The sequence below is a fragment of the Cervus elaphus genome, chromosome 20 (assembly GCF_910594005.1).
Source record: "Cervus elaphus chromosome 20, mCerEla1.1, whole genome shotgun sequence".
In the NCBI taxonomy this organism is placed as follows: domain Eukaryota; kingdom Metazoa; phylum Chordata; class Mammalia; order Artiodactyla; family Cervidae; genus Cervus; species Cervus elaphus.
Window position 1 is genome coordinate 134,250,921 of NC_057834.1, and position 10,525 is coordinate 134,261,445.

The window sequence follows — 10,525 nt, forward strand, 5'->3', positions numbered from 1 at the left end:
TGATTTGCCTTTGCCAACTTCATATAGTCAAATTCCTTCTCTAATAATAGGGCTAAATGGACTAAAATTAACATAGCCTTGTGCTTTTAATATTTGCAAAAGCCCCTCCCCTTATCATACTTTCGTTTCCAAATATATGAAAGTTATTCTGATCCCTTTATTCTTCAAAATTAACATGGAATTATTTTGGTGAGTTTCTCCAAAAATATAATAGAGACTTTCTTTGGAATTGTTTAATCATGTAAATTTTTGAAAAATTCTGTCATCCAAATAGCCTTATCATTCAGGACATGTTATGTAACATAGTGCTATTTACATTTCTTGGTAAGTGTGATAACAATATTTATATTAATAATTATTATGTTTTCTTGGTGGTTATAGAGAATATAAAGATTTGATCTTTACTTGCTACTCTCCTATTTAACCACTGCATTGTATCAACAATCTACTTACTATTTTGATTCATAATCTGAGAGTGTTTGTATATAATCATATTGCCTGGAAATAATTATGCTTTCATCTTCTTTATATCAAGTGTATATTATTTATTTCTACCCTATCCAGAGCCTCCAAAATAACATTGTAATATTAATATAAAGGTGATAATAGAAGTTATTTCTCATTTGGTTTTGCTGTGATTTCTCCTGTTATTTCTTGATTACACTTTACAGAGATGTTTATCATCTCTGCAAATAGATTACTTTTTGTTTTACTTATTAATCCTACCCTCTTTCTAATTCATTGATTTCCACTTTTACCCAATTCATGTTCTAATTCCCTGCCATGAATGACTACTTACATATTTATTTTCTTTTTTATTTGGTAATGAAGAGTTTAGTTTTAAAAATCAACCTTTTCTGATATGTCTGACAGCCTTAGTTGTGTCCTTGTTTTTATGATTTTCTAAAGAATCTGAAATGCTATTTCATGGTATACTCATTACTTGTGAGTGCTTTTATTTTATTTGTAATATCTAAGTAATTATACTTTCTAAAAAAGTACAATTACTTAGATATTACAAAACTGATACTTTCAAACTGTGATGCTGGAAGACTCTTGAGAGTCCCTTGGACAGCAAAGAGATCAAATCAGTCAATCCTAAAGGAAATCAAAGCTGAATATTCACTAGAAGGACTGGTGCTGAAGCTGAAGCTCCAATACTTTGGCCACCTGATGCAAAGAGCCAACTCACTGGAAAAGACCCTGATGCTAGGAAACATTGAGGGCAGGAGGAGAAGGGGGTGACCAAGGATGAAATGGTTGGATGGCATCACTGACTCAATGTACATGAATCTGAGCAAACTCAGGGAGATAGTGAAGGATAGGGAAACCTGACATGCTGCAGTTCACGGGGTTGCGAAGAGTCAGACATGACTTTGTGATTTAACGACAAGTATTGTAAATTTTGAATTTTAGAAGATGATCAGCAAATAACTTTTGCTTTGGGGTATTTATAAAGCCAAATGCATGCCAGCTTTGGAAATGTTCCACGGAAAACTTGAAAGTTAATGGTCCCAGTGCTGTGAACTTGATCTTTAGATTTAAGTCCTACTATCCCAGATGGCACTAGTGGTAAAGAATCTGCTGGCCAATGCAGGAGATGCAAGAGATGAGAGGTTTGATCCCTGGGTCTGGAATATCCCCTGGAGTAGGAATTGGCACCCCACCCCAGTATTCTTGCCTGGAAAATTCCATGGCCAGGGGAGCCTGGTGGACCACAGTCCATGGGGTCTCAAAGAGTCGGACACGACTGAGTGACTGAGCATCCATTATCATTGTGATAGGTTGAGCGATGGCTCCTGAAGACAGATAGGTCTTTTATATGACAAAAGAGATTCTGCAGGTGTGATTAAGAATCTTGAGATGGGGAGATTATCCTGAAGTATCTAGGTATGCCTTAAATGCAATCACAGTTTCGTTATAAGAGAAGGCAGGAAGGGAACCAAAACAGAAGAGGGAGGCAATGTGATAACTGAAGCACGATGCTGTGATGCTGGCTTTGAGGCTGGAGGAAGGGGCCACAAGCCAGGGGAAGCAGCTTCAGAACTGGAAGAGGTAAGGAAACAGATGGGTCTCCGGGAGTCTCCAAGGGAGTGCGGTTCTCCTGACACCTTGCTGGCAGCAGTAAACTGATTCCAGATTCTGGCAGCCAGAACCATGAAAGAGTAAATGTGTGCCCTTTTAAAACACCAAGTTTGGGGAAATTTCTTACAGCTGCCACAGGCAATTAATAGAATCAAATAACTAATTTCCTTTTCATTAATCTATCATAGAGTGATGGTTATCGATCTTTCTCCCCATTGACTCTATTTTGATGATTTCCTTTTAACGTCTGAAGTATTAACTTACAAATGTCAATAGTGTTTATCAGTGCATGACAGCTAATGACTGTTTTCAGAATCGTTACTTTTCATAATCTAACATGACTCATATTGCAATTCTAAGGCTTCTTGAGCATGGGTGCTAATTTGCTTCAGTTGTGTCCAACTCTTTGTGACCCCATGGACTGTAGCCTGCAAGGCTCTTCTGTACATGGCATTCTCCAGGCAAGAATATGGAGTGGGTTGCCATGCCCTCTTCCAGGGGATCTTCCTGATCCAGGGATCAAACTTGCACCTCTTCTATCTCTGGCACTGGCAGGCCAGTTCTTTACCACTAACCCCAGCTGGGCAGCCCAAGGCTTCTTGATTGACGTCTGTGTTTTTAAAAAAATTTTAATTGAAGTATAGTTGACTTACAGTATCATAGTAGTTTCAAGTATACAACACGGTGATTCAATATTTTTATATGTTCCTAATGATCACTACTATGTCTAGTTACCACCTGTCACTATACAGCTATTATATTATTGGCTATATTCTTTGTGCTACACATTATATCCCTGTGACTTATTTTTTAACTTAATCTCTCTCCCTATTTCATTCCTCCCCCCACAGTCCTCCCCTCTGGCAACCACTTGCTTGTTTTCTGTGCCTATGAGTCTGTTTCTGTTTTGTTATGTTTGTTAATGTGTCTTGTTTTTTTAGATTCCAAATGTAAGTGAGGTCATACAGTATTTGTCCTTCTTGCTCTGACTCATTCAACTTAGCATAATGCCCCCTAGATCCATTTCTGTTGTAAAAAATGGCAAGATATCTTTCTTTTTTTATAACTGAGTAGTATTCTATTGTGGAGAAGGCAATGGTACCCCACTCCAGTACTCTTGCCTGGAGAATCCCATGGACAGAGGAGCCTGGGAGGCTGCAGTCCATGGGATTGCGAAGAGTCGGACGTGACTGAGTGACTTCACTTTCACTTTTCACTTTCATGCATTGGAGAAGGAAATGGCAACCCACTCCAGTGTTCTTGCCTGGAGAATCCTAGGGACGGGGGAGCCTGCTGGGCTGCCGTCTATGGGGTCACACAGAGTCGGACACGACTGAAGCGACGCAGCAGCAGCAGCAGCAGTATTCCACTGTGCGTGTGTGGTGTATATAGGTATATATATACTACATCTTCTTTATCCATTCATCTGTTGATGAGACAGGTTGCTGCTCCTCTTGGCTACTGTAACCAAGCTGCAATGAACATAGGTGTGAATATGTCTCTTCAGACTGCTGTGTTTATTTTCTTGATGCTGAAATTGTCATCTTTCCTTTCTGCTATACGAGCTAGCCTCACCCTGCCTTGTCCTTTATGTATGTGGCTTCCCTGGTGACTCAGATGGTAAAGAATCTGCCTGCAATGCAGGAGACCCGGTTCGATCCCTGGGTCAGGAAGATCTCCTAAAGAAGGGAATGCTACCCACTCCAGTATTCTTGCCTGGAGAATTCCATGGACAGAGGAGCCTGATGGGCTACAGTCCATGTGCTTGCAAACAGTTGAACCCGCCTGAGTGACTTTCACTTTTCATACAGGTGTGTATTGGCAGCTCCAAGGGGCATGTGGAGTCTTAGTTTCATGACTAGGGATCAAATCTATGCCCCCTGCAGTGGAAGCATTGTCTTAACCACTGGACCACCAGAGAAGTCCCTGTCCTTTATTTTAAATTGCAAAAGCACTCTCCTTCATGTCTATCTCTTACATCATGTGGTTGATTTTTGCTTCCTGTCACAAGACTGTTTTCTTTGATGCAGTAGAGTTAAAACTTTCAGCATTTATTACTGTAATGAAAATGCCTGACTCTATGTCTCCTATCTTGCTTTGTCATGACTTCTGCTTTATCACAGCTTCTTTTTCATTTTGTTATGTATACTCTGGGTTTTTTTTTTTTAATTTTTATTATACCGGTAGATACTTCTAATTATTTTTCAAATATTTATTTAAATGTATAATCCCCTAATTATCTAGTCAAGAGTGAAGCAATTACCTTCATCTCTCCCTCTTACATAAGACAAAATTTATTACCCTTGATCTTTTCCTATGCTCTCAATTATTTCCTAGCCTTTGCTAAATTAATTCTGCATTATCAACCTAGACTGATATTATATTGCCATTGCTAATCTTAGTCATTCAAATTAAAAACTGTTCGGATTTTTTTCTCTTTTGTGGAGATCTTGAATAACTCATTTTTCATTCAACAAATATCTGCTGAGGACCTCCTAAGTGCCAGGCACTGAGTGAAGAGCGGTGATAAACCACGGTCAGGATCCACACAGGAGGCGCTGGTCTTCAGGGCCGGCGGTGCCGGGCGGTCACTGTGTTCCGTATCTTGCAGCTCTCAGCCTGCCCTGTACTCCAGTCACTGGAACCACCGTGCTCTCTGGACCCACAGGCTTGAGCTTGCCCTTCACTGGGATCTCTGCTCTTTCTTCCAGCTCTTCTTCAGCCTAAACCCTCCTCATTCACAGGTTCAAGTCAGACGTCAACTTTCTCCAAGAAGAGCTGTCCGGTGACCCTGGGCCAGGCCTCCCACTTGGGTCTTACGCGTCCCTCACCGAGACACCATGCCGCCATGCCACTGTGCTGCCACGCCCCCACGCGGACACGCCCCCTGCCGCCATGCCTCCATGCGGCCACGCCCCCTGCCGCCACGCCCCCTGCCGCCACGTCACGTGTCCTGCTGCCAGGTGTTTGCCTGTTTCTCTCTGTCCCCCTGGGCTCTGGGCGCTATGGGGGCATAAACCACTTGGGGTTCATTCAAAGTTTTACTTATTATTGCAATACCTGAAATCTTGTAGCCATTCATTACATGTTTATTAACAGAGAAAATGAAGTGTGAGTTTAGAAAATTTGTCAAGCAACCTAAATGTTCGTCAACAGATGAATGGATAAAGATGTGGTACATGTAAGCAACAGAATGTTACCCTGCCATAAAAAGAATGAAATAATGCCATTTGCAGCAACATAGATTGATTTAGAGATTATCATATTAAGTGAAATAAGTCAGATAAAGACAAATACCATATGATATCACTTTTATGTGGAATCTTGAAGAAAAAAATATATAAATGAACTTATTTCTGAAACATAAAGAGACTCACAGATACAGAAAACAAACATGACTACCAAAGGGGGACGTGGGAGGAGGGATAAATTAGGCTGGGATTAACATATACACACTACTATGTATAAAACAGATAGCCAACAGAACTTACTGCAAAGCACAGGAAACTGTACTCAATATTATGTAATAACTTATAAGGGAAAAGAATCTGAAAAAGAATATATATACATGTATATTCATATATATATGCACACTCATATATATATGCATAATTGAATCATAGTGCTGTATGCTTGAAACAAATGATATTGTAAGCCAACTATACTTCAATAAAAAATTAAAAATAGTAACAATTAAAAAATAATCATTGACATTGACCATTTTTATGTTGCTTGGAATATACCTTTAACTAATTATTTCAGGAAGAAAGTGTGAGCAGTAGTTTTAATCCCCAGTAATGGATTGCAAAGAGATCCAACCAGTCCATCCTAAAGGAAATCAGTCCTGAATATTCATTGGAGGGACTGATGCTAAAGCTGAAACTCCAACACTTTGGCCACCTGATGTGAAGAACTGACTCATTGGAAAAGACCCTGATTCTGGAAAAGATTGAAGGCAGGAGAAGGGGCCGACAGAGAATGAGATGGTTGGATGGCATCACTGACTTGATGGACATGAGTTTGAGTAAACTCTGGGAGTTGGTGATGGACAGGGAGGCCTGGTGTGCTGCAGTCCATGGGGTCACAAAGAGTCAGACATGACTGAGCAACTGAACTGAGCTGACTGATAACTAAAGATGACTTTGCATTGTAAGAACCTGACTGGCTACAAAATTCTTTGCTCTTAGATGTTTATCACTTGGTGGTAGTTTAGTCACTAAATTGTGTCTGAATCTTGCAACTCTATGGACTGTAGCCTGCCAGGCTCCTATGTCCATGGGATTCTCCAGTCAAGAATACTGGAGTGGGTTGCCATTTCCTTCTCCAGGGGATCTTCCAGACCTAGGGACTGAACCTGTGTCTTCTGCATTGCAGGCAGATTCCTTACTGACTGAGCCACCAGAGAAGCCATGTTTATCACTTCAGTTCAGTTGAGTCAGTCAGTTATGTCCGACTCCTTGCGACTCCATGGACTGCAGCATGCCAGGCCTCCCTGTCCATCACCAACTCCTGGAGTTTACTCAAACTCATGTCCATTGAATCAGTGATGCCATCCAACCATGTCATCCTCTGTGAGCCCCTTCTCTTCCCGCCTTCAATCTTTCCCAGCATCAGGGTCTTTTCCAATGAGTCAGTTCTTCACATCAGGTGGCCAAAGTGTTGGAGTTTCAGCTTTAGCATCAGTCCTTCCAATCAACGCTCAGGACTGATTTCCTTGAGGATGGACTGGTTGGATCTCCTTGCAGTCCAAGGGACTCTCAAGAGTCTTCTCCAACACCACAGTTCAAAAGCATCAATTCTTCAGCGCTCAGCTTTCTTTATAGTCCAACTCTCACATCCATACATTCTGCAGTGTGGACTCAAGCAAAGAGCACCCAGAGGTCCAAATCTTCCTGTCTTCTCCAGGACCCAGCAGGCTGTTCTCATAAAGAAGGTGGACCAGGTGTAGTCCTTCACATTCTTTCTCATTCAAACCCAATTCTGTAAAATTGACAGTAAATAGTCATGCCAAACTCCAGGTCCAATTGGGGCTCTCATTTTCAGAATTTAAGTGTCGTTTATTTTCAAGATATCTTAATGAGAAGTGGAAAAGAACTTCTCAGGCCTGGTCAGGTAGCTCTACCTGAACAATGAAATCTGTGTCCTGATTTATCTATTTTTAATTGGAGGATAATTGCTTTCAATGCTGTTAGTGTCTGCAGTACAACAACGTGAATCGGCTGTAAGTTTATGTATACCCCTCCCTCTTTAGCCTCCCTCCTATCCCCCACCCCCATTCCAGCCCTAAAGATCACCACGTAGCTCTGGGCTGAGCTCCTTGTGCTTTGCAGCACGTTCCCATTAACTATTTTACACGTGATGGTGCATCTATGTCAATGCTACTGTCTCAGTTTCTCCCACCCTCTCCTTCCCCCGCTGTGTCCACAAGTCCCTTGTCTACCTTTGCATCGCTGTTCCTGTTCTGCAGATATTAGGTTCATCAGTACCATCTGGGCTTCCCTGGTGGCTCTGATAGTAAAGAGTCTGCCTGCAACACAGGAGACCCAGGTTCGATCCTTGGGTCAGGAAGATCACCTGGAGGAGGAAATGGCAACTCCCTTGAGTATCCTTGCCTGGAGAATTCCATGGACAGAGGAGCCTAGCAGGCCACTGTCCATGGGGTTGCAAAGAGTCAGACATGACTGAGGGACTAACACTTTCAGCACCATTTTTCTAGATTCCATATATATGAGTTAATATACTGTATTTGGTTTCTTCTTTCTGACTTACTTTACTCTGCAGACAGAATCTATGTGCATTCACATCACTGCAAATGACCCAGTTTTGTTCCTTTTTATGGCTGAGTAATGTTCCATTGTATATATGTACCACACATTTGCCCATTCATCCATCAGTGGTCTGTGTCCTTGCTTATAGGGAAGGAAGAGGAAGCTGGAGAGGGTCCATCAAATTGCTGGGCTATGGCAGCACCAGAGTGGGACTTGACTCCTCCTGACTTAGCCCAGCACTGACTCAGAGAACCTCACATGTGTCTTTCTGCCACCTTGTGCCCGTCCACCGTGGTCTCCCTGCCTGTTTACATTGGTGTTTCTCTTGGTCCATCTTTCTTATCTCATGGCTTCAGTGGTCCAGAGTTAGGAGAGATTTCAGACCAGATGTGATTAGTGTTTGTTCTCTGGGATTGAACTCACACACCTAGGACCCTGGCAAGCCCAGAGGGCAGGAGCAGGTGTGCTGTGCCACTGGGCTCCCTCTGGGCAGAACGTGGGGGGAGGGAAGCCCCTAGGTCACAGGGGCCGAGTGACCAAGGGCATCACAGGGCCATTTAAGCCTCCTTTAGGCTCAATGTTCTTTCCAGATGATCAGAGGGTCCTGGGGGCTGCGGCTGTGCCTGGGATCCGTGAGAGCCTTGGGTGGGTGAAGGGAAAGAGAAGCATTCACAGCACTGTCCACAGGGAAAGGGGTGTGACCTGTCCCCTGGCCGCAGTGGAAGGAATAACTACCCTGTGGATGCTGGATGCTCCCGTGTGCCCACAGTTCACAAAGCACAGGGCCCCCACGGGTTGTTGTCAGGAAGAAGTGAAGACTTGACCACGACCCCCACTTAGGAGTCTCTGGGTCAATAGGAAAGGTTAACCTGTATCCATTCATGCACGCATGCATTGGAGAAGGACATGGCAACCCACTCCAGTATTCTTGCCTAGAGAATCCCAGGGATGGAGGAGCCTGGTGGGCTGCCATCTATGGGGCTGTGCACAGAGTTGGACACGACTGAAGCGACTTAGCAGCAGCAACCTGTATCCCCCGCATCTTGGCATCTGGGTGGCAGGAGGGCATCACCTCTCCACGCCCATCTGCAGCTACAAAGCCAGCGCATAGCCTTGCAGCCATGCTAAGCAGCTTGGCCATTCACCACGGCGCAGACTCGGGCAGGTGATCAGCCATCTCAGTTCCTGCTTCTGGGCAGTCCAGATGATACATCACGGGATTACCAGAGGGTTAAGTCAGACAGCCACATAAGGCAACTGACACAGGAAGTGCTCCTGAACAGGGAGCGGCTCCCGGCCCCTCTCTGGGCCACCCAGGCCGAGCCCTGCTGACCCCAGAACACAACAAAGTCCCGAATGACTTGCAGGAGATCAAAGAGGTCAGCCACAGCTAAGCTGCCATCTCTAAAGCTTTTGAACAGGAAACCTGGGCCGAGAGGACGTTTGAATTGGCTCACCGCAAGAAACAATATTTGCTCGAGGTTAGCTCCTGCATTATGAATTTTTAACCTCACATAAATCAAACTGTAGAAATGGACAAAGGCTGAATTTCCTGTGCCAGGACCAAAATAGAAGCCGCCTCTGTCTCTTAAACAATTCTGATTATGTTTCCATAACCAAATCCTGCTGAGATGAATAGCTGGAATATTTATATTTAGGTCTTAAAGTTTAAGGTAAAATAAAGGGGAATGGTCTATCTCCTCAGCACTGAAGTCATGCAATCACTTCCACTTGCAGAAACAATGCAATGACCAGTCTGTGCAAAGGGCACTCTGCACTGGGGGCCAGAGTTTTACTTCTCCATGGTCGTTGATTTTCCCCAAAGCTGTTGACACCAGGTCCCCATCACTGAATGATTGATAGCAAGCCCTCCCCCCAGGGAATCAGTCCTTAGCAAGGTTTAAAGTGGATCACTTTGTGAAAGCTTTAAACTGAGAAATATAGGCAGTTTGAAAGATCTGTGAGACAGAATCTTAACTGCAGAGGACAAGATTGTAACAAAATAACACTTTCATTAAGCTGACAAATGTATCTTTAGCAACTCTTATGAGTTACAAATTTCAGAGAATATAAAAACAGCAAATATAAAAACAATCAAGAGATTTTTCTTCTTTTAATCTGGTGGAAAAGCAAGATATGAAAGCCCCTGATTTCCCAGAAGACAGAAAGAAACATGAGTTGAAGAGCATTACCAGCAAATATTACCGACTTCTAGAAGCAGGAAAGACGTCACCATGAGAGGTGGAGTTGGAGCTGACCTTTAGAGGACAATAAAGATTTTCATAGGAAAAATGGAGCTGCAGAGGCCAAAGACACTGTGGCTAGGCTGACGCGAAACTGGCCAGAGGGTGTGAGGTGAAAGTCCTGTGATAAGAGCTGGAAAAATAGATTGGAGGCCAGGACGGAAGCAGCGTGGGTTCCAGGCTCAAGTTAGAGCCTCATAGGAAACTGGAGGCTTTTAAAGGCATTTAACAAGAGGGTTGATATGATGTCAGCAGTGTGAAGATTCATTCATTTGTTCCTTTACTTAACAAATAATTACTGAGATCCTCAATGAGGGATAAAGTGGTGGAAACAAACCTTATAGCACCCTGGCCTCCTGGACCTGATAGTCTCCAGGGTGACAAGCATTAACAAGCAAACCCCTAAGTTCATGTATAACTAAAAGCAGA

The 10,525-nt window shown here is 43.2% G+C and overlaps 1 long non-coding RNA gene across 1 annotated transcript; it reads right to left on the minus strand.

Annotated features, from left to right (window-relative positions):
• Window positions 1–6,862: 6,862 nt before the first annotated feature.
• LOC122677422 lies at window positions 6,863–10,179 on the minus strand. Its single transcript, XR_006335777.1, has 3 exons — window positions 10,046–10,179; window positions 7,526–7,659; window positions 6,863–7,065 (listed from the first exon to the last, which is right to left on the minus strand). It is a non-coding gene; the product is annotated as an uncharacterized LOC122677422 (long non-coding RNA).
• Window positions 10,180–10,525: the final 346 nt, after the last annotated feature.